Here is a 23,288-nt window from a genome sequence, read left to right as displayed (position 1 = left end):
TGTTGCATTTCTTTTTCTTGGGGATGGTTTTGATCAGTGCCTCCTGTACAGTGTTTTGAATGTCTGGCCATAGTTCTTCAGGGACTCTGTCTATCAGATCTAATCCCTTGAATCTATTTGTCACCTCCATTGTGTAATTGTAAGGGAATTGATTTAGGTCATACTTGAATATTCTGGTGGTTTTCCTTACTGTCTTCAATTTAAGTCTGAATTTGGCAATAAGGAGTTCATGGTCTGAGCCACGGTTGGCTCCTGGTCTTATTTTTGCTGATGATATAGAGCTTCTCCATCTTTGGTTGCAAAGAATATAATCAATCTGATCTTGGTATTGACCATCTGGTGATAGTCGTGTGTAGAGTCATCTCTTATGTTGTTGGAAGAGTGTGTTTGCTATGGCCAGTGCATTCTCTTGGCAAAACTCTGTTAGCCTTTGCCCTGCTTCATTTTGTACTTAAAGGCCAAACTTGCCTGTTATTCTAGATATCTCTTGACTCCCTACTTATGCATTCCAGTCCCCTATGCTGAAAAGGACATCTTTTTTTGGTGTTAATTCTAAAAGATGATAGAACTGTTCAACTTCAGCTTTTTCGGCATTAGTGGTTGGGGCATAGACTTGGGTTACTGTGATATTGAGTGGTTTGCCCTGAAGATGAGCTAAAATTATCTCTGTGGTTTTTGAGACTGCACTCAAGTAATGCATTTTGCACTCTTTCGTTGACTCTGAGGGCTACTCCACTTCTTCTGAGGGATTCTTGCCCACAGTAGTAGATATAATGGTGATCTGAATTAAATTTGTCCATTCCAGTCCATTTTAGTTCACTGATTCCTAAAATGTCGATGTTTACTCTTGTCATCTCCCATTTGACCACTTCCAATTTGCCTGGATTCATGGACCTAACATTCCAGGTTCCTATGAAAGATTGTTTTTTACAGCATCAGACTTTACTTCCATCACCAATCACATCCACAAATGGGCACTGTTTTCACTTTGGCTCTCTCTTCATTCTTTCTGGAGCCATATCTCCACTCTTTTCCAGTAGTTTATTGGGCACCTCTTAACCTGGGGAGTTCTTCTTTCAGCATCATATCTGTTTGCCTTTTCATACTATTCATGGGATTCTCAAGGCAAGAATACTGTAGTGGTCTGCTATTCCTTTCTCCAGTGGACTACGTTTTGTCAGAACTCTCCACCGTCACCCGTCCATCTTGGGTGGCTCTACACAGCATGGCTCACAGTTTCATTGAGTTAGACAAGACTGTGAGCCATGTGATCACTTTGGTTAGTTTTCTGTAATTGTGGTTTTCCTTCTGTATTTACATTATGCGTATATATATATATATATATATATAAAATGTATATATACAGATATGTAATATATAAACATATACACTATATCTTAGATACATATATATATACTATATATAGTATAGTGTATACTATACTATATATAGTATATATATATATTTACTGGCATGTACTTGAGTAAAGATAGTTTGGACGTAGGGAGAGAAGGAGGAACCAGTTAGAAAGATAATATAACAGTCCAGGTAACAGATAATTGAGATTAGAACAAGTGCAGCAGGGGTAAAAATGATGAGTGACAAAAGATATATTTAGGAGATAACTTGATATTGCAAAGTGAGAAAGTATGAAACATCAAGGATTACTGTGAGATAAGGAAAGTGGGTAGATGGTGATGATAATATAAACTCAACTGGGTAGGAATGGTTTAAAACAGTTGTTTGCAAGCCTTTAATATGAAAGTGAACAAGTAACTCTACAACTGGGACATATTACCTTTAATCTAGACCCTGAATATCTGCCCATCACCATTTCACTCATTCCTTACGTCTTAATCTCAGCATAATAGAGTGCCAGAGTTGCAAAGATAGACTATTAGATATTTAGAGTCTGGATTGAAGATAATATGCCTTGAATATCATCAAGGACTGTGTTATTTTGTGTATATTTGTGTGCCAACACTTATACAGTAACTTGAGACAGAAGTCAAAACAGGCATGTCAAAATGTTCACCATCAGAATATGCTGATTAAGTATATACTTTGCCCCATTGAATGATATCATTTCCATGTTAACCTCTAGCACGTCTAAAGAACAGAAGCCATTTTATTTTCCTTAGGAAAAAAATACCTGTGTCATAGTCATCAGTGACATATTATGAAGGGACTAAAAATGTTGCTTCTGAAAATAAAAACAAAACGATAATGACCTAAAGAAAGGTTTCTTACACTAAATAAAGTATATACACAAAATGGTATGCAGAGTCTACAAAACAAGTGACAAGTACTTCTCAAACTGTCAAGGTCATCAAACTAAGAAAAGTCTGAGAAGACTGTCATAATTGAGAGGAGACTAAGTGTGACGTAGTGCCGCAGATGGAGCACTCGAACAGGAAAAGCACTGAGTGACAGAGCAGACGGCTCTTCCCCACTGACTCAGCAGTAAAGAGCCGGCCCGCAGTGCAGGACACCCAGATTCAACCCCTGGGTCGGGAAGGTCTCCCGGAGAAGGCAATGGTAACCCACTCCAGTATTCTTGCCTGGGAAATCCATGGACAGAGGAGCCTGGTGGGCTACAACCCATGGGGTCTCAAAAAGTCAGACTAAAGACTAAAGGGACTAAAGAACAACAGTAACAAAGAGCAGACAGAAGTTTATTTCTGTGTAAATTCCTAGGCATCTGAAAGCTTAGGAGTCCTGAATTTTCATACATGTCACCTTAAAATCACATATTTTTTGAAATCTTTCAGGAAAAAAGACTTACCTGAAGATCCGTTTTAAAATGTGCTAAGTGGCTTCTATTTTCTGTCCTATTTTAATGCATAAGTTGACCCCTCAGTGTTGAGTAGCTCCATAGGGAGATAAAGCACATGCTCAAGATGCTTGGGAACACGCGTACACCCATGGTGGATTCATGTTGATATATGGCAAAACCAATACAGTATTGTAAAGTAAAATAAAGTAAAAAATAATGATAATAATAACAATTAAAAATAAATTTTAAAAAATTTAAAAAGGAAAAAAATAAACTAAGCTAGATATCAAAAAAAGATGATGATATCTTATCAACCTTATTATGGCAAGATGTCACTTAGATTTTTAAATTAGTTTGAGCTCTATGGAATTGCCAGTTTTCAACATGGAAAAGAAAAAGGTAACTTCATATGGTTCAGTCTAGTGCTTTATGCAATATGCAGCCTTATCTTTCTGTTGTTGGAGGCATCCAAGGACTCCATCCAACTCTGCTGCCAACACAAGCTCTTAATAAGCGGGTCTCAATTTGAGCGGTTAACATTGTAAAATATGTGTAAATTGTCTGTTTCCACCCTCTTCACTCACCTCTTCCAATCTGACCTCCCACTTCCAAATTAAGTGAACTAACTCTGGCAATACCCCAAGACCAGAGCAAACTCGGTGATGCTTTTAACTCAAGAACCCAAGCAAAGTCCTGGTAGATTTTGTGGAAAGGTTTTTGAAAGGAAAATTTTCATCCTCATTTAACCCATTAGGATTTAGATTTGGGGGCGGGGGGGAACCAGGTCCCATGACTTGGTGTAACATTTCCTGAGTTGAGGGAGCTGAGAATCTCAGTAGCGAGAGTATAAGGAAACATTGGAACTGAGGGTCTGGAAAAAGTATTTGGTTTGTTAAAAAGGCTCCCGCGTCCCTCAGTTGACCTGCAATGCAGAGTCTTTGGTAATAAGGCAGTATTTTATCCTAGCTTCCTCCCTCTCCCCTTCCCCCTCCTTCCAACTCCTGATCCCCCCTCCCCCAGTCCCCCCTCTCCCCTCCCTTCCCTCCCGGAGTAGCAGCCGCAGAGCATGGGGTGAAAAGTCGCTGGAAGGACAAGTTGACAGATAGCATTTGGGTTACCGGGTCACTGAAAGGCGTCGTGATCCGGGCTCAGACGGAGCGATTTCCTCGCTGATTTTAATCTTTCGTCTGTTCACACGTCATGCCACCTGGACATAATGCAGAGAAATCTGGAGATTTAACAAACCCTTCCGCTTGCCCCCAAAGCTCCCTTGGAACAGAGAGAGAGAGAGAGTTAACTCTTTCCCTGCCTTTTCCATCAACAGTAGAAAACCTACAAGTGGGACAGACCTCTCTAGCAATTAATAAGCTCAAGGTTTTGTCTGAGCAAAGAGGGCTTCCTCTTTATGAAGACTGTAAATAATATAACAAGCTGTCCCTTTTACTGCCTTAGACACACGTAAGTGGCAGCTTTATCCTTTTTTTGCTGACCCTCTGTCCAGGTTTTGATTTACTTTCAAATCTCTTGTCTTAGATTCTTAGAAAATATTTATTTTGGGGGTAAGGGGTGGAGTGCAGTCAGTGGGAGAAAGGACAGAAAGAGAGATATCCGAGAAGAGGAATATTAATAACTTTCTTGTGACTGTGGCCAGACAGTCTGCTTTTCTTATTTCCCCATAAGGTTCGGAGCTATTTCTGACCAAGGGTGTTAAAGCTGAGAATTAATGGATTTCAGCAAAGTAGATGCTGTCATTCCAGAGAAATGTTTCTGCTTAACTTGTTAGAGATGTCTCAGGTCGTGCTTTGTAGAGCTGGGGAGTAGGGAGAGTAAAGGTAGCCAAGGTCCTGGCAGGTTTCTGCCCCTTCAGGTTTCTTCCCTCTGGACAGACAGTGGCTGGAGAGAGAAAGACTCTAGCTCTCTGTTTTCTCACAGAATGTGCTTCATACTTCTATGAAAGCACTTATCAGATTTTATCACACTTATCTGTTCAAATGTCAGCACCAGATTAGAAGCTCCACAGGATCAGTGACTGTATCCTTCACATCTAAGTGCCTGAAATATATAGGTGTGCTTTAAATATTTGGCTGTTTATCAAACATCGTCTGAGAGCTTACTATTGCTGGGTACAGAGCTAGCCAATGTGGATATAATGAAGAATAAGCTGCTGCTGCTAAGTCGCTTCAGTCATGTCCGACTCTGTGCGACCCCATAGACGGCAGCCCACCAGGCTCCCCCGTCCCTGGGATTCTCCAGGCAAGAACACTGGAGTGGGTTGCCATTTCCTTCTCCAATGCATGAAAGTGAAAAGTGAAAGTTAAGTCGCTCAGTCATGTCTGACCCTCAGCAACCCCATGGACCGCAGCTTTCCAGGCTCCTCCATCCATGGGATTTTCCAGGCAAGAGTACTGGAGTGGGATGCCTTTGCCTTCTCCAGAAGAATAAACTAGAGTCCCTTTTCTCAAATGTGTAATGTTCTATTGCAAATGTTACCATTATATATCTGTTTCCCCCACCAGATTATGAGCAACTTGAGAAAAGGGAAGAATAAGCTAGAGTCCCTTCTCAAGTTGCTCATAATCTGGTGGGGGAAACAGATATATAATGGTAACATTTGCAATAGAATATTATACATTTTGTCCTGGTTGGGACTGGGGGAAATAGTTAAGGAGGATTCCATTCTACTGGGGAAGGGAAAATCAAGAAAAATATCAAGTGAAACGATGGTAGGATTACAAACCAGGAGTCACACAGGCCAGTTAAGACACTATCTCAACAACCTTTTGGAGAAATACCAGGGTATAAGGACATTATCAGTGTGGCAGAGAGGAGATAGCATTAAAAGATAAAAAGGTAATGATTCAAAAAAACTCAGATGAAATGGCTGGAAGAAAAGGAGATGACCCCTAGGCTTCTGGCACTAGTTACTGGGTCATTAAGTGCATGGTTTATCAATATAGGGCAAAGAAAATAATGAAGAACATGATACCCTTCACCTAAGGGGTCGTAATACTGTGGTATTGTTTACTAATCCCAATAATCAATTTCACTGCATTTGTTTCCTCAGATTAGCCCAGCTTCCTTGACTTCCAGTAGACACAGCTTGCTTTACTGCCATGAAACCTGGAACACCACCATTTACTTGTGCCAAAGTAAGTGGAACATCATAGGCAGGGAATTTGGAAACCTGGATTGACTTTCGGCTCTGAAACTCTCTGAGTCCCTGCTTAGTTACTTTTATACTGGAGAAAAAAAGCTACTCCCCTGCCTGTTTTATTAGTTGCTTGTGATGGTTGAATGAGATTTTGCATCTAGAATCTACACGCACATAAGTAGCAAGATAGGACAGATCCACAAATCTTTCTAACACAAGAATTTGAAGGGGTTCTTGGTTTGATCCCTGGTCAGGAAGATCCCCTGGAAGAAGTCATGGCAACTCACTCCAGTATTCCTGGAGAATCCCATGGACAGAGGAGCCTGGAGAGCTACAGTCCATAGGGTCACAAAGAGTCAGACATGACTGAAGTGACAGCGTACACACACACACACACACACACACACACACTTTCACTTTTTAACCAGACTGTGGTCATTCACTGGCAGAGAGCTGATGAAAATGAAAATTACACACTGCCTTGGAGTCAGAAAGCCTCACTCATGAGGATGAAACTTCTCTGAAGAGGATATTTGCCAAGTGGCTTTTGCTCAAAGGAGAATACTTTGTCAAATCTGCCCAGCATGGGCTCCAGACTGCTGAGCTTTTAGGAGGCCCATTTATCAGGAAAAAAAAAAAAAAAACCCAACTTCAATCAGTTCCTCTGTCTAGTGACCCTAACTTGTGCAGGTGGTAGCTCTAAATCTTGGCCAGATTCCAGTTTGGATAATTCCATTAACTTTCTTATCATTCTAGCTTCAACTTCATCAGGAATACTCTCCTTTCCTTCCTGTCTTGGAAATTGCCACTGGTAGGAGAGTATGTGAGAAAGAAGAGTCAAAAAGTTGGTTTAAAACTCAACATTCAGAAAACTAAGATCATGGCATCTGGTCCCATCACTTCAAGGCAAACAGAGGGGGAAACAATGGAAATAGTGTCAGACTTTATTTTGGGGGGCTCCGAAATCACTGCAGATGGTGACTGCAGCCATGAAATTAAAAGACCCTTACTCCTCAGAAAAAAATCTATGACCAACCTAGACAGCATATTAAAAAGTAGAGACATTACTTTTCTGACAAAAGTCTGTCTAGTCAAAGCTATGATTTTTCCAGTAGTCATGTATGGATGTCAGAGTTGGACTATAAAGAAAGCTGCATGCTGAAGAATTGATGCTTTTGAACTGTGGTATTGGAGAAGACTCTTGAGAATCCCTTGGAGCACAAGGAGATCCAACCAGTCCATCCTAAAGGAAATCAGTCCTGAATATTCATTGGAAGGAGTGATACTGAAGCTGAAACTCCAATACTTGGGCCACCTGATGCAAAGGACTGACTCCATGGGAAAGACCCTCATGTTGGGAAAGATTGAAGGCAGGAGGAGAAGGAGATGACAGAGGATGAGATGGTTGGATGGCATCACCGACTAGATGGACAAGAGTTTGAGCAAGCTCTGGGAGTTGGTGACAGACAGGGAAGCCTGCTATGCTGCAGTCTACGGGGTCTCAAAGAGTCAGACACAAATGAACGACTGAACTGAACTGAAGAGAGTATGTCTATATTTTGCATGTTCAGAGTATATTTTCTCTGCTCTATAATGAGAACATTATTCTTGTGAGACCAACTTCCAGGTAGTTTATTCTTAGAATCTAGCCCTGAGAGCTTTTCTCACCAGCCAGGTAAATTAGAGAAGGATAGACTATAATAGCAATGTGGAAAGCCTCGGACACTGATTGATAGTAGCTAGGTAGATAACATAGATATGTGAAGTGGTCACTGGGGACTAAAATAAGTGAGAGAGTGATGAGGACTGGATAGTATATTCCACATTTAAGCTCATCCACATTTTAAAATATTTTTGTTTATGTATTTTTGGCCATGTGTGCAGCTTGTGAGAATCTTAGTTCCCCAACCAGAGACTGAACCAATGTCACAGCAGTGAAAGAAGATTGATATACATTTAATTAGCCCCCATTAGAGTCATTTTCAAAAAACTAATAGCACAAATAATTGTTTCAGGGGCATCAGGTTTAGACAGATATGGGATTAAAAACTTGCTCTATCATTTAAAAATCTTTGAGACATTAGATAATCACTAAGGCTTAGTTTCCCAATCTTTAAAATGGAAGAATATTAACTACTCCATCAGCATAAGATTCAGTTCAGTTTAGTTCGGTCATTCAGTCATGTCTGACTCTTTGCAACCCCATGGACTGCAGGATGCCAGGCTTCCCTGTCCATCACCAACTCCCGGAGCTTGCTCAAACCCATGGCCATTGAGTTGGTGATGCCATTCAATCATCTCATCCTCTGTCATTCCCTTCTCCTCCTGCCTTCAATCCTTCCCAGCATCAGGGTCTTTTCCAATGAGTCAGCTCAAAGTATTGGAGCTTCAGCTTCAGCATCAGTCCTTTCAATAAAGATTCAGGACTGATTTCTTTTAGGCTTGACGGGTTTGATCTCCTTACCATCCAAGGGGCTCTCAGGAGCCTTCTCCAACACCATAGTTCAAAGCATCAGTTTCTCAGTGTTCAGTTTTCTTTACAGTCCAACTCTCACATCCACACATGACTGCTGGCAAAACCATAGCTTTGAATAGACAGATCTTTGTTGGCAAAGTAATAACTTTGCTTTTTAACATGCTTTCTAGGTTTTCTTCCAAGGAGCAAGTGTCATAGCTTTTTTCCCAAGGAGCAAGCATCTTTTAATTTCATGACTGCAGTCGCTGTCTGCAGTGATCTTGTAGCCCAAGAAAATAAAGTCTTTCACTGTTTTCATTGTTTCCCCATCTATTTGCCATGAAGTGATGGGACCAGATGTCATGATCTTTTCTTTTTGAGTGTTGAATTTTAAGCCAGATTTTTCACTCTCCTTTTTCACGTTTATCAAGAAGCTCTTTAGTTTCTCTTTGCTTTCGGCCACAAGGGTCATGTCATCTGCATATCTGAAGTTATTGACATTTATCCCGGCAATCTTGGTTCCAGCTTGTGCTTTATCCACTCTAGCATTTCGCATGATGTACTCCGCATATAAGTTAAATAAACAAGGTGACAGTATACAGCCTTGATGTACTTCTTTTCCAATTTGGAACCAGTCTGTTGTTCCATGTCCAGTTCTGACCTTTACTTCTTGACATGCATAGAGATTAAATGAAAGTGAAAGTGAAAGTGAAGTCGCTCAGTCATGTCCGACCTGGAATGTTAGGTCCATGAATCAAGGCAAATTGGAAGTGGTCAAATAGGAAATGGCAAGAGTGAATGTCGACATTCTAGGAATCAGCAAACTAAGATGTACTGGAATGGGTAAATTTAACTCAGATGGCCATTATATCTACTACTGTGGACAGGAATCCCTTAGAAGCAATGGAGTAGCCATTATACTCAATGAAAGAGTCCAAAATGCAGTACTTGGATGCAGTCTCAAAAACAACAGAATGATCTCTGTTCATTTCCAAGGCAAACCATTCAATATCACAGTAATCCAAGTCTATTCCCCGACCAGTAACACTCAATAAATTGAAGTCAAATGGGTCCATACAGACCTACAAGACCTTTTAGAACTAACACCGCCAAAAAGATGTCCTTTTCATTATAGGGGACTGGAATGCAAAAGTAGGAAGTCAAGAAACACCTGGAGTAACAGCAAATTTTGGCCTTGGAATGCAGAATGAAGCAGGGCAAAGGCTAATAGAGTTTTTCCAGGAGAACACACTGGTCATAGCAAACATCCTCTTCCAACAACACTAGAGAAGGCTCTACACATGGACATCACCAGATGGTCAACACCAAAATCAGATTGCTTATATTCTTTGCAGCCAAAGATGGAGAAGCTCTATACAGTCAGCAAAAACAAGACTGGGAGCTGACTGTGGCTCAGATCAAGAACTCCTTATTGCCAAATTCAGACTTAAATTGAAGAAAGTAGGGAAAACCACTAGACCATTCATGTATGACCCAAATCAAATCCCTTATGACTATACAGTGGAAGTGAGAAATAGATTTAAGAGACTATATCTGATGGACAGAGTGCCTGATGAACTATGGAATGAGGTTCATGACACTGTACAGGAGATAGGGATCAAGACCATCCCCTAGAATAAGAAATGCAAAAAGCAAAATGGCTGTCTGGGGAGGCCTTACAAATAGCTGTGAAAGAAAGGGAAGCAAAAAGCAAAGTTGCCAACATCCATTGGATCATCAAAAAAGCAAGAGAGTTACAGAAAAACATCTGTTTCTGATTTATTGACTATGCCAAAGCCCTTGACTGTGTGGATCACAATAAACTGTGGAAAATTCTTCAAGTGATGGGAACACCAGACCACCCGACCTGCCTCTTGAGAGACCTGTAGGCAGGTCTGGAAGCACCACTTAAATCTGGACATGGAACAACAGACTGGTTCCAAATAAAAAAGGAGTACGTCAAGGCTATATATTGTCAACCTGCTTGTTTAACTTATATGCAGAGTACATCATAAGAAATGCTGGGCTGGAAGGGACACAAGCTGGAATCAAGATTGCCGGGAGAAATATCAATAACCTCAGATATGCAGATGACACCGCCCTTATGGCAGGAAGTGAAGAGGAACTAAAAAGCCTCTTGATGAAAGTGAAAGAGGAGAGTGAAAAAGTTGGCTTAAAGCGCAGCATTCAGAAAACTAAAATCATACATCTGGTCCCATCACTTCACAGCAAATAGATGGGGAAACAGTGGAAACAGTGGCTGACTTTATTTTTTGGTCTGCAAAATCACTGCGGATGGTGATTGTAGCCATGAAATTGAAAGACACTTACTCAGAAGGAAAGCTATGACCAAACTAGACAGCATATTAAAAAGCAGAGACATTACTTTGTCAACAAAGATCTGTCTAGTCAAGGCTATGGCTTTTCCAGTAGTCATGTATCTTTGTGAGAATTGGACTATAAAGAAAGCTGAGTGCAGAAGCATTGTTCCTTTTGGACTGTGGTGTTGGAGAAGACTCTTGAGAATCCCTTGTACTGCAAGGTGATGCAACCAGTCCATCCTAAAAGAGATCAGTCCTGGGTGTTCATTGGAAGGACTGATGTTGGTGCTGAAACTCTAATACTTTGGCCACCTGATGAGAAGAGCTGACTCATGAAAAAAACCCTGATGCTGGGAGGGATTGGGGGCAGGAGGAGAAAGGGATAACAGAGAATGAGATGGTTGGATGGCATCACCGACTCAGTGGACATGAATTTGGGTAAATTCCAGGAATTGGTGGTGGACAGGGAGGCCTGGCATGCCGTGGTTCATGGGGTCACACAAGGAGTTGGACACGATTGAGTGACTGAACTGATTGACTGAATTCCAGTCTCCCACCCTACATCCAGCCATCAAATTCAATATTTCTGAATCTCACCACTGTTGACATTTTACGCCAAATAATTACCTGTTGGGCAGAGAAGAGCGGGTTCCTGTGTGTTGCAGAATGTTTGGGTGCATCCCTCGTCGGTCCACCATATTCCAATAGCAATACCCTTTCCATTGTGTCCAGTTGTGACAAGAAAAGACATCTCCAGTCATTGCCAAATGTCCCCTGGGGTACAAAAAAAATTTGTATCCAGGGAAGAAGCACTGGTTTAAAACACGCAGGTCCAGTAGATTCTACGGCCTTGCTTGAATAAAATGCCACCCTGGGCATGATGCCCTCTGACCACTGCCCATCAAAGTAGCTTACAGATAACCATATTTGCCCATGATATAAATTCCAATTCATACAATTAAAGGAGACATTGTTTACTTGTGTATTAGCATATCCAGCTGCTTGTTTGCCTTTGCTTGATATTTCAGTCCAAGTAGAGGGATTTGGCATAAATAATATCTAGTCACTAAAGGCTGAAAGATACTGTATATATCCAAGTCCTAAACTACTGTGTTGTTTTCAAGTATAATCCATAAAAAACACTCTTAACTTTGGGAGGCAGGGGTGGAAAAAAACAACTCCGTTGCCATTACTTAAATAGGCCCATTAAAAATGAGCTGTGAGTGAAATATGGCTTTATTAAACAGATGACATTACATCAGGAATGATGAATCATAAAGTTTCTTTTCAGTATTACAATGGTATACGACCTTTTAAACTTTAATCATTCACCTCATATTCTGAACTACTGTCAGGTGTGCAGGCTTCTTTCTGATTTCATTAAACATGAGGCAGCTGAAGAAATGTTAGCAACAATTCTCAACAGGCTTTTACCAGCATGGCTTAGGGACACACAGCCAGAATTGGGGCAGCCTCGGGTCTGTCTGGAAAGAGAAATGTGGCCTCACTCTGACTGCCAAAGTTCAGGAATGACAGGGAAGGAACTCTCATCCCTTATACATTGTTGTATTCCCAGGACTGAGCAAAAGGTCTGGCCCAAAGTAAGGTGTCTATCAATGTTCATTGAACAAACCTCACCAACCAAGATATTGGAATAGCATGTTACATTTGGATAGGACTTTCAGTTTAAAAAGAGCATGGTTCAGTCTTTACAGGGACCTGGTGAAGAAGGCCAAGGTCACAGTGGTAGTCAATGGTAGAGCTAGATGATGAGTTTGTGTTCTTTTCACAACTTTCCACAGTGGATAAAAGACAATACTGTGCTGTTGCTAAGAGCACCAACTTGGCTTCCAACCCAGCACTTCTATTCAATAACTGTGGGTCCTTTCACAAGGCACTTAAACTCTCCAAGGCCCATGGTCCTCAAAGGTCAGTGGTGAGGACTATTTGAGATGATACACATAAAAAGCCTGGCATGATGAATGGCACATGGTGAGCATTCAATAAATGTTATTTATAATTATTAACAGTTTCAAAACTACCCTGGGGAAAATAGAAAACAGGTATTACAGAATCCTTAAAGGAAAAGCAGCATTTGAAATCAAAGGAACTTAGTGGACTATCACCCATAAAAATTGATTGAAGCTTCAATTAATCTCTACATAACTTTCTTTTTGACTTCTTCTAGAAGAGAGTTTTTAGGAAGCAAAGTAAAGGACAGTTTGTCACTTGCTCTCAACAACTGCCTCCTGCAACCTGGTACCAAATGTATCCTTGGACCTTTTTTGAGAAGTCCTGTATCATGGTGTGATTATGTCAGTGATAATCTAACTGGTAGGTAAGTGTTGTTTTTTTATTTTATTTTTGTGGTTCTCCTATCTCTGGTCTTCTCATCAATATTTTAAATGGCACAGGGAACATAGAAAGAGGTTCAAGAAGAATTTTAGTAAATTTCTTATGACAGATATGAATCAGATTAATTTTTTAAAATATGAAAATTTGAAATAAATCCATAATCTTTTAGTTGTGGCCATGTAAGAAAACTATCATACTTTTTTGCAAAATATCCACAGATCTCTCTTCAGGGACAATATGAAGTTTGAGGTCAGTCATCATTTTGTCCTAAGATGGTATATTTCTCTTGACGCTAAATATAAAATTAAGAATTCATGTATTATTTAGTATACTTTTGGGTATAAATCCCAGAAACACTGAGTAAAGTAACATAAATAATAAATACCACAAGGTCAGGTAATATGTTGGTATTCGGGTTTATTAAGTTTTAGTGGTACACTGATTATCAACAAAAACATAGAAATAGACCTACCAACTTAGAAAATAAACTTATGATTACCAAAAGGGAAAAGTGGGGCAGTACAATATAGATTGAGATTAACATATACACATTATTAAACATAAAATAAACTGTAAGGATCTACTGTATAGCACAGGTAAATATACTCAATATTTTTTAATAACCTATAAGTGAAAAGAATCTGAATAAGAATAGTTGTATAAGTATGTATAGCAGAATTACTTTGCTGTACACCTGAAACTAACACATTGTAAATCAACTATACTTCAATATTTTTTTAATTTAAAAAAAGTTTCTTTTCATCTGTCATTAGGCATTGTTAGTGTGCTTCCTTGATCTTTTCTATGTTTCACTCCCTGCAAGATCTCAATAGCCATGATGTCTCCCCCCACAAAGTTAATGTCCAGAGGTAGGAAAAAAAAGAGAACTATTTTCTCACAGAAGTCTCCTTTGTTAACTGCAAAAAAGCCTTTCCCATAATTTTTGCCCACTTATATTTTTCCCTATTTCATAACCCTCAAATTAATTATTACCACAGAGAGAATACAACTAAGAATAATTAAGATTCACCCCACTGAACTGGATGAATTCTGCATTTTTGTGCACATGGTTATTTAATGCGTGAAGGAAAACTGAAGTTCTATTGGAAAGGAAAACACTGACAAATAATGGTAATGGGCTAGGGGAACAATGGTCATCATTCATTAAACATACCACAAGTAAGTGATGTCCATGTGTAGATCGTCTCTTGTGTTGTTGGACAAGGGTGTTTCCTATGACCAGCGCATTCTCTTGGCAAAACTCTCTTAGACTTTGCCTTACTTCATTTTGTACCCCAAGGCCAAACTTGCCTGTTACTCCAGGTATCTCTTGACTTCCCACTTTTGCACTCCAATCCCCTATGATGAAAAGGACAACTCTTCTTGGTGTTAGATCTAGAAAGCCTTCATAGAACTGTTCATCTTTGGCATTAGTGGTTGGGGCATAGACTTGGATTACAGTATATTTCATGGTTGTCTTGGAAATGAACCAAGATCATTCTGTCATTTTTGACAGACTGCACTCAAGTACAGCTAGCACTACCTTGCTAGCATATGAAATGAGTGCAATTGTATGGTACTTTGAACATTATTTCGCTTTGCCCTTTCAGATTCTTTTTTTTTTTTTAATTTAAATGTATTTATTTTAATTGGAGGCTAATTACTTTACAATATTTTATTGGTTAACACGTGCATTTCAGATTCTTTTGTTGACTATGAGGGCTACTTCATTTCTTCTAAGGAATTCTTCCCCACAGTAGTAGATATAATGGCCTTCTGAATTAAATTCACCCATTCCCATCCATTTTAGTTCACTGATTCCTAAGATGTCAATATTCAATCTTGTCATCTCCTGCCTGACCATGTCCAATTTACCTTGATTCATGGACGTAACATTCCAGGTTTCCTATACATTATTATTCTTTATATCATCGGACTTTACTTTTACCACCAGACACATCCAAAACTGAGCATCATTTTCACTTTAGCCCATCCTCTTCATTCTTTCTGGAGCTATATCTTCGCTCTTCTTCAATAGCATATTAGAGACCTTATTGACCTGGGGGTGGGCTCATCTTCCACTGTCATATCTTTTTGCCTCTTCATACTGTTCTTGAGGTTCTTGAAGGAAAAATACTGGAGTGGTTTGCTGTTCCTTTCTGCAGTGGACAAAGTTTTTCATGGTCATAGCAAACACTCTCTTCCAACAACATAAGAGAGGATTCTACACATGGACATCACCAGATGGTCAATACCAAAATCAGGTTGATTATATTCTTTGCACTTTAAATGGAGAAGCTCTATACAACCAGTGAAAATAAGACCTGGAGATAACTGTGGCTCAGATAATGATCTCCTTATTGCAAAATTCTGGTTTAATTGAAGTAGGAAAAAAAAAAAAAAACTAGGCCATTCAAGTCTGACCTAAATCAAATGCTTAATGATTATGCAGTGGAGGTGACAAAGAGATTCAAAGGATAAGATCTGATAGATAAGAGTGCCTGCAGAAGTATGAATGGAGGTTCATAACATTATATAGGAGGCAGTGACCAAAACCGTCCCAAAGAAAAAGAAATACAAGAAGGTGAAGTGGTTGTCTGAGGAGGCTTTACAAATAGCTGAGAAAAGGAAAAAACAAAAGGCAAGGGAGAAAGGGAAAGATATACCAAACTGAATGCAGAGTTCCAGAGAATAGCAAAGAGATAAGGTCTTCTAAAGTGAACAATGCAAAGAAATAGAGGAAAACAATAAAATAGGAAAAAAGTAGAGATCTCTTCAAGAAAATTGGATATGCCAAGGGAACATTTCATGCAAAGATAGGTACAATAAAGAATAGAAATGGCAAGGACCTAATAGAAGCAGAAGAGACTGAGAAGAGGTGGCAAAAATGCACAGAACTGTAAAAAAAGAAAAAAGTTATTGACCCAAATGACCAAAATGGTGTGGTCACTCACCTAGAGCCAGACATCCTGAAGTGCGAAATCAAGTGGGCCTTAAGAAGCATTACTATAAAGAAATCTAGTGGAAGTGATGGAATTCCAGCTGAGCTATTTCAAATCCAAAAAGATGATACCTTGAAAGTGCAACATTCAATATGCTAGCAAATTTGGAAAACTCAACAGTGGCCACAGGACTGAAAAATTTCAGTTTTCACTCCAACCACAAAGAAGGGCAAAGCGAAATAATGTTCAAACTACCATACAATTGCACTCATTTCATATGCTAGCAAGGTAGTGCTCAAAATCCTTCAAGCTAAGTAAGCTTCAGTAGTATGTGAACTGAGAACTTTCAGATGCACAAGCTAGATCTAGAAAAGGCAGAAGAATCATAGACCAAATTGTCAACATCTGTTGGATCATAGAGAAAGCAAGGCAGTTACAGAAAGACATCTAATTTTGCTTCATTGACTACACTAAAGCCTTTGATTGTGTGCATCACAATAAACTGTGGAAAATTCTTGCAGAAATAGGAATACCAGACAACCTTACCTGCCTTTTGAGACATCTGTATGCAGGTCATGAAGCAACAGTTAGAACTGGACATGGAACAATGGGCTGGTTCAAAATTGAGAAAGGAGTATGACAAGGCTGCATATTTTCACCCTGCTTATTTAACTTATATGCAGAATACTCCATGCAAAATGATGAGCTGAATGAATCACAAGCTAGAATCAAGATTGTTGGGAGAAATATCAACAACCTCAGAAATGCAGATGATTACCACTCTAATGATCAATGCCTGCAATGCAGGAGACCTGGGTTTGATTCCTGGGTTGGGAAGATCCCCTGCAGAAGGCAAAGGCTACACACTCCAGTATTCTGGCTTGGATAATTCCATGAACTATATTAGTCAATGGGGTCAAAAAGAGTCAGACGTGACTGAACGACTTTCACTTTCATTCACCACTCTAATAGCAGAAACTGAAGAGGAACTAAAGAGCCTCTTAATGAGGGTGAAAGAGGAGAGTGAAAAGTCTGGCTTGAAATTCAACACTCAAAAAAAAACAAAGATCATGGCATCTGGTGCCATCACTTCATGACAGATAGATGGGGAAAAATGGAAACAGTGGCAGATATTATTTTCTTGGGCTCCAAAAATCACTACAGTGACTGCAGCCATGAAGTTAGATGATGCTTGCTCTTGGAAGAGAAGTTATGACAAAACTAGACAGCATATTAAAAAGCAGAGACATCACTTTGCTGAAAAAGGTCTGTATAGTCAGAGCTATGGCTTTTCAGCAAGACATGTATGGGTGTGAGAGTTGGACCATAAAGTAGGCTGAGCATGAATAACTAATGTTTTTGAACTGTGGTGTTGGAGAAGATTCTTGAGAGCCTCTTGCACAGCAAGGACATCAAACCAGTCAGTCTTAAAGGAAATGAACCCTGAATATTCTATAGAAGGACTGAAACTGAAGCTCCAATACTTTGACAACCTGGTGTGAAGAGCTGACTTATTGGAAAAGACACTGATGCTGAAAAGATTAAGGACAGGAGGAGAAGGTGGCAACAGAGGATGAGATAGTTGGATGGCATCACCCACTCAATGGACATGAGTTTGAGCAAATTCTGGGAGATAGTGAAGGATGGGGAATTCTGTCATGCTGCAGTCCATGGGGTCACAAAGAATTGAACATGACTTAGGGACTGAGCAACAGAACATCAAGTCTGTGATTCCTAAACATATCACCATATTCGAGTCATTTTAAGCATTCTGCTCACTTGCTAGATCATTCATGTTACACTCTCTGGGGAGAACACAGGAATGAGTAATTTCTGAATCTCCTTAGGGGATTCTAAGGTACAAAGATGAAGAAGGCAATGGCATCCCACTCCAGTATTCTTGCCTGGAAAATCCCATGGACAGAGGAGCCTGGTAGGCTACAGTCCATGGGGTCGCTAAGAGTTAGACATGACTGAGCAACTTCACTTTTTCTTTTCACCTTCATGCATTGGAGAAGGAAATGGCAACCCACTCCAGTATTCTTGCCTGGAGAATCCCAGGGACGAGGGAGCCTGGTGGGCTGCCATCTATGGGGTCGCACAGAATCGGACACGACTGAAACGACTTAGCAGCAGCAGCAAGTTACAAAGAAGTTTGGAGGTGACTACTTAAGCTACTGGTTCAATACTAACCGTGCTAGCAGGCTCTATTGAGCCACTTCATTCCTGATCTGCGGGGATCCTGCAGGTCCCTTTCAGTTTCATTGAACATATATAGAAATGTTTTACTATGTAGTGTTGACCTGAATAGAACATGACATGTGCCATCATACCACTACAGAATTTCCCCCAAATAATCATCTCAGAGCTAATAAAGAGTTTCTGTACGATAGCTGAATGTTTTGAAATACAAAATGCTTTATTGTTTTGTATTTTTGGCCAGTTTATTATTTCCAAATGATAAAAATAGCATTGGATGGCTCTATATCTCCACTTGCGCTATGAAGTTGTAGAATTATAAAGGTCATCTAACAAACCACTGCAAGATTAGCTTTACAAAGGCAAAATATTTTATCTACTGTTTCTCTTCTTTTTTTTTTATTCTTCCACAGTGTGTTTTTATTTTCTTATTTTTAAAATAAAATTCTGTAAAGCAATTATCCTTCAATAAGAAAATAAATTTGTATCAGTTCAGTTCAGTTCAGTCGCTCAGTCATGTCCGACTCTTTGCAACCCCATGAATCGCAGCATGCCAGGCCTCCCTGTCCATCACCATCTCCCGGAGCTCACTCAGACTTATGTCCATCAAGTCCGTGATGCCATCCAGCCATCCCATCCTCGGTCGTCCCCTTCTCCTACTGCCCCCAATCCCTTCCAGCATCAGAGTCTTTCCCAATGAGTCAACTCTTTGCATGAGGTGGCCAAAGTACTGTAGTTTCAGCTTCAGCATCATTCCCTCCAAAGAAATCCCAGGGTTGATCTCCTTCAGAATGGACTGGTTGGATCTCCTTCAGAATGGACTGGTTGGATCTCCTTGCAGTCCAAGGGACTCTTAAGAGTCTTCTCCAACACCACAGTTCAAAAGCATCAATTCTTTGGCACTCAGCCTTCTTCACAGTCCAACTCTCACATCCATACATGACTACTGGAAAAACCATAGCCTTGACTAGACGGACCTCAGTTGGCAAAATAATGTCTCTGCTTTTGAATATACTATCTAGGTTGGTCATAACTTTTCTTCCAAGGAGTAAGCGTCTTTTAATTTCATGGCTGCAGTCACCATCTGCGGTGATTTTGGAGCCCCCAAAAATAAAGTCTGACACTATTTCCACTGTTTCCTCATCTATTTCCCATGAAGTGATGGGACCGGATGCCATGATCTTCATTTTCTGAATGTTGAGCTTTAAGCCAACTTTTTCACTCTCCTCTTTCACTTTCATCAAGAGGCTTTTTAGTTCCTCTTCACTTTCTACCATAAGGTTGGTGTCATCTGCATATCTGAGGTTATTGAAATTTCTCCCAGCAATCTTGATTCCAGCTTGTGTTTCTTCCAGTCCAGCATTTCTCATGATGTACTCTGCATAGAAGTTAAATAAGCAAGGTGACAATATACACCCTTGACGTACTCCTTTTCCTATTTGGAACCAATCTGTTGTTTCATGTCCAGTTCGAACTGCTGCTTCCTGACCTGCATACAGATTTCTCAAGAGGCAGGTCAGGTGGTCTGGTATTCCCATCTCTTTCAGAATTTATATATATTTATATTAATTATCTTATTGAAGGATAATTGCTTTACAGAATTTTCTATTTTCTGTCAAACCTCAACATGAATCAGCCATAGGTATACATATATCCCCTCCATTTTGAAACTCCCTTGCATCTCCCTCCGCATCCTACCCTTCTAGGTTGATAAAGGTTGATACTTGTTTGACTTTCCTGAGCCATTTGACAGCAAATTCTCACAGGTGATCTATTTTACATATGATAATATAAGTTTCCATGTTGCACTTTCCATACATCTCACCCTCTCCTCCCCTCTCCTTGTGTCCATAAATCTATTTTCTATGTCTGTTTCTCTGCTGTTACCCTGTAAATAAATTATTCAGTACGATTTTTCTAGATTCCATATATATGCATTAGAATACAATATTTATCTTTCTCTTTCTGACTTACTTCACTCTGTATAATAGGTTTTAGGTTCATCGACCTCATTAAAACTAACTCAAATATGTTCCTTTTTATGGCTGAGTAATAGTCCATTGCGTATATGTACAACAACTTCTTTATCCATTCATCTATCTGTCCATGGACATCTAGGTGGCTTCCATGTTCTAGCTGTTATAAACAACACTGCAATGACCAATGGGATACATATTGTCTCTTTCAATTTTTGTTTCTTCAAGGTATATGCCTAGGAGTGGGATTGCTGGGTCATGTGGTGGTTTTATTCCTAGGTTTTTAAGAAATCTCCATACTGTCTTTCATAGTGGCTGAATCAATTTACATTCCCACCCACAGTGCAAGAACGTTCCCTTTTTTCCCCACTCTTTCCAGCATTTATTGTTTGCAGACTTTCTGATGCTCACCATTTTGACCGGTGTGAGGTGATAACTCATTGTAGTTTTGATTTGCATTTCTCTAATAATGAGCAACGTTAAGCATCTTTTCATGTGTTTGTTAGTCATCTGTATGTCTCCTTTGGAGAAATGTCTGTTTAGGTCTTTTTCCCACTTTTTGATTAGATTGTTTTGCTGGTATTGAGTTGTATGAGCTGCTTGTATATTTTGGAAATTAATCCTTTGTCAGTCGTTTCATTTGCAATTATTTTCTCCCATTCTGAGGGATGTCTTTTAACCTTGCTTATAGTTTCCTTTGCTGTGCAAAAGCTTTTAGTTTAATCAGGTCCCACTTGTTTCCTTTTGTGTTTATTTCTGTTATTCTAGATGGTTCATAGAGGATCTTGCTTTGATTTATGTCACTGAGTGTTCTGCCTGTGTTTTCCTCTAAGAATTTTACAGTTTCTGGTCTTACATTTAGGTCTTTAACCCATTTTGAGTTTATCTTTGTGTATGGTGTTAGGAAGTGTTCTAAACTCATTCTTTTATATGTAGCTGTCCAGTTTTCCCAGCACCATTTATTGAAGAGGCTGTCTTTTCCCCATTGTATATTATTGCTTCCTTTGTCAAAATAAGGTATGCATAGGTGTATGGGTTTATTTCAGGGCTTTGTATCTTGTTCCATTGGTCTATATTTCTGTTTTTGTCCCAATACCATACTGTCTTAATGACTTTAACTTTGTAGTATAATCTGAAGTCAGGAAGTTTGATTCCTCCAGCTCCGTTCTTCTTTCTCAAGACTGCTTTGGCTATTTGGGGTCTTTTGTGTTTCCATATGAACTGTGAATTTTTTTTCCTAGTTCTGTGAAAAATGCCATTGGTAATTTAATAGGGGTCACATTGAATCTGTAGATTGCATTTGGTAGTATAGGCATTTTCACAATATTGCTTTTTCCTACCCAGGAACATGGAATATCTCTCCATCTGCTTATGTTGTCTTTGATTTCTTTCATTAGTGTCTTAAAATTTTCTGGGTACAATTCTTTTGTCACCTTAGGTAACTTTATTCCTAGATATCTAATTCGTTTTGCTGCAATGGTGAATGGGATTGATTCTTTAATTTCTCTTTCCAATTTTTTTCATTTTTATTATGTAGAAATGCAAATGATTTCTGTGTATTCATTTTGTATTGTATCCTGCAACTTTTCTAAATTCACTGATTACCTCTAGTAATTTTCTGATACTATCTTCAGGGTTTTCTATGTACAGTATCATGTCATCTGCAAACAATGAGAGCTTTGCTTCTTTTCTGATCTGCTGCTGCTGCTGCTAAGTTGCTTCAGTCGTGTCCAACTCTATGCGACCCCATAGACGGCAGCCCACGAGACTCCCCCATCCCTGGGATTCTCCAGGCAAGAATACTGGAGTGGGTTGCCATTTCCTTCTCCAATGCATTAAAGTGAAAAGTGAAAGTGAAGCCGCTCAGTCGTGTCCGACTCTTAGTGACCCCATGGACTGTGGCCCACCAGGCTCCTCTTTCCATGGGATTTTCCAGGCAAGAGTGCTGAAGTGGAATGCCATTGCCTTCTTCTTTTCTTTTTTTTTCTGATTGCGGTAGCTAGGACTTCCAGAGCTAAGTTGAATAATAGTGGGGAAAGTGGGCACCCATGTCTTGTTCCTGATCTTAGGTGGAATGCTTTCAGTTTTTCACCATTGAGAATTAGGTTTGCTGTAGGCTTATCATATATGGCTTTTCCTACGTTGAGGTAGGGTCCTTCTATGGCTATTTTTTGAAGAGTTTTAATCATAAATGGGTGCTGAATTTTGTCAAAGGCTTTTTCTGCATCTATTGAGATCATTAGATGGGTTTTATCTTTCAATTTGTTAATATGGTGTATCACATTGATTGGTTTGCATATATTGAAGAATCCTTGCATCCCTGGAATAAACCCAACTTGATCATTGTGAATGAGCTTTTTGATGTGTTGCTGAATCTGTTTCTTAAAATTTTATTGAGGATTTTTGCATCTATGTTCATCACTAATATTGGCTTGTAGTTTTATTTGTGTGTGTGTTGTCTTTGTCTGGTTTTGGTATCAGGGTGATGGTGGCCCCATAAGATAAGTTTGGAAGCATTCCTTCCTCTGCAGTTTTTTGAAAGTGTTGTAGAAAGATAGGCATCAGTTCTTCTCTAAATGTTTGACAGAATTCACCTGTGAAGCCATCTGGTCCTGGGCTTTTGTTTTCTGGGAGATTTTTGATCACAGCTTCATTTTCAGTGCTTGTAATTGGGTTGTTAACAATTTCTATTTCTTCCTGGTTCAGTCTTGGAAGACTGAACTTTTTTAAGCATATGTCCATTTCTTCCAGGTTATCTATTTAATTGCCACATACTTGTTCATAATAGTTTCTTATAATCCTTTGTATTTCTGCATTGTCTGTTGTAACCTCTCCTTTTTCATTTCTAATTTTGTTGATTTGATTCTTCTCTCTTTTTTCTTGATGAGTCTGCCTAAAGGTTTGTCAATTTTGTTTATCTTCTGAAAGAACCAGCTTTTAGTTTTATTAAATTTTTACCATTGTTTCTTCATTTCTTTTTCATTTATTTCTGCTTGGATCTTTATGCTTTATTTCCTTCTACTAATTATAGGGTTTTTTTTGTTCTTCTTTTTCCAGTTGTTTTGGGTATAAGGTTAGGTTGTCTATTCAATATTTTTCTTGTTTCTTGAGGT

Source organism: Capra hircus, chromosome 3 (assembly GCF_001704415.2).
Source record: "Capra hircus breed San Clemente chromosome 3, ASM170441v1, whole genome shotgun sequence".
In the NCBI taxonomy this organism is placed as follows: domain Eukaryota; kingdom Metazoa; phylum Chordata; class Mammalia; order Artiodactyla; family Bovidae; genus Capra; species Capra hircus.
Note: the sequence above shows the minus strand (reverse complement) of the source record.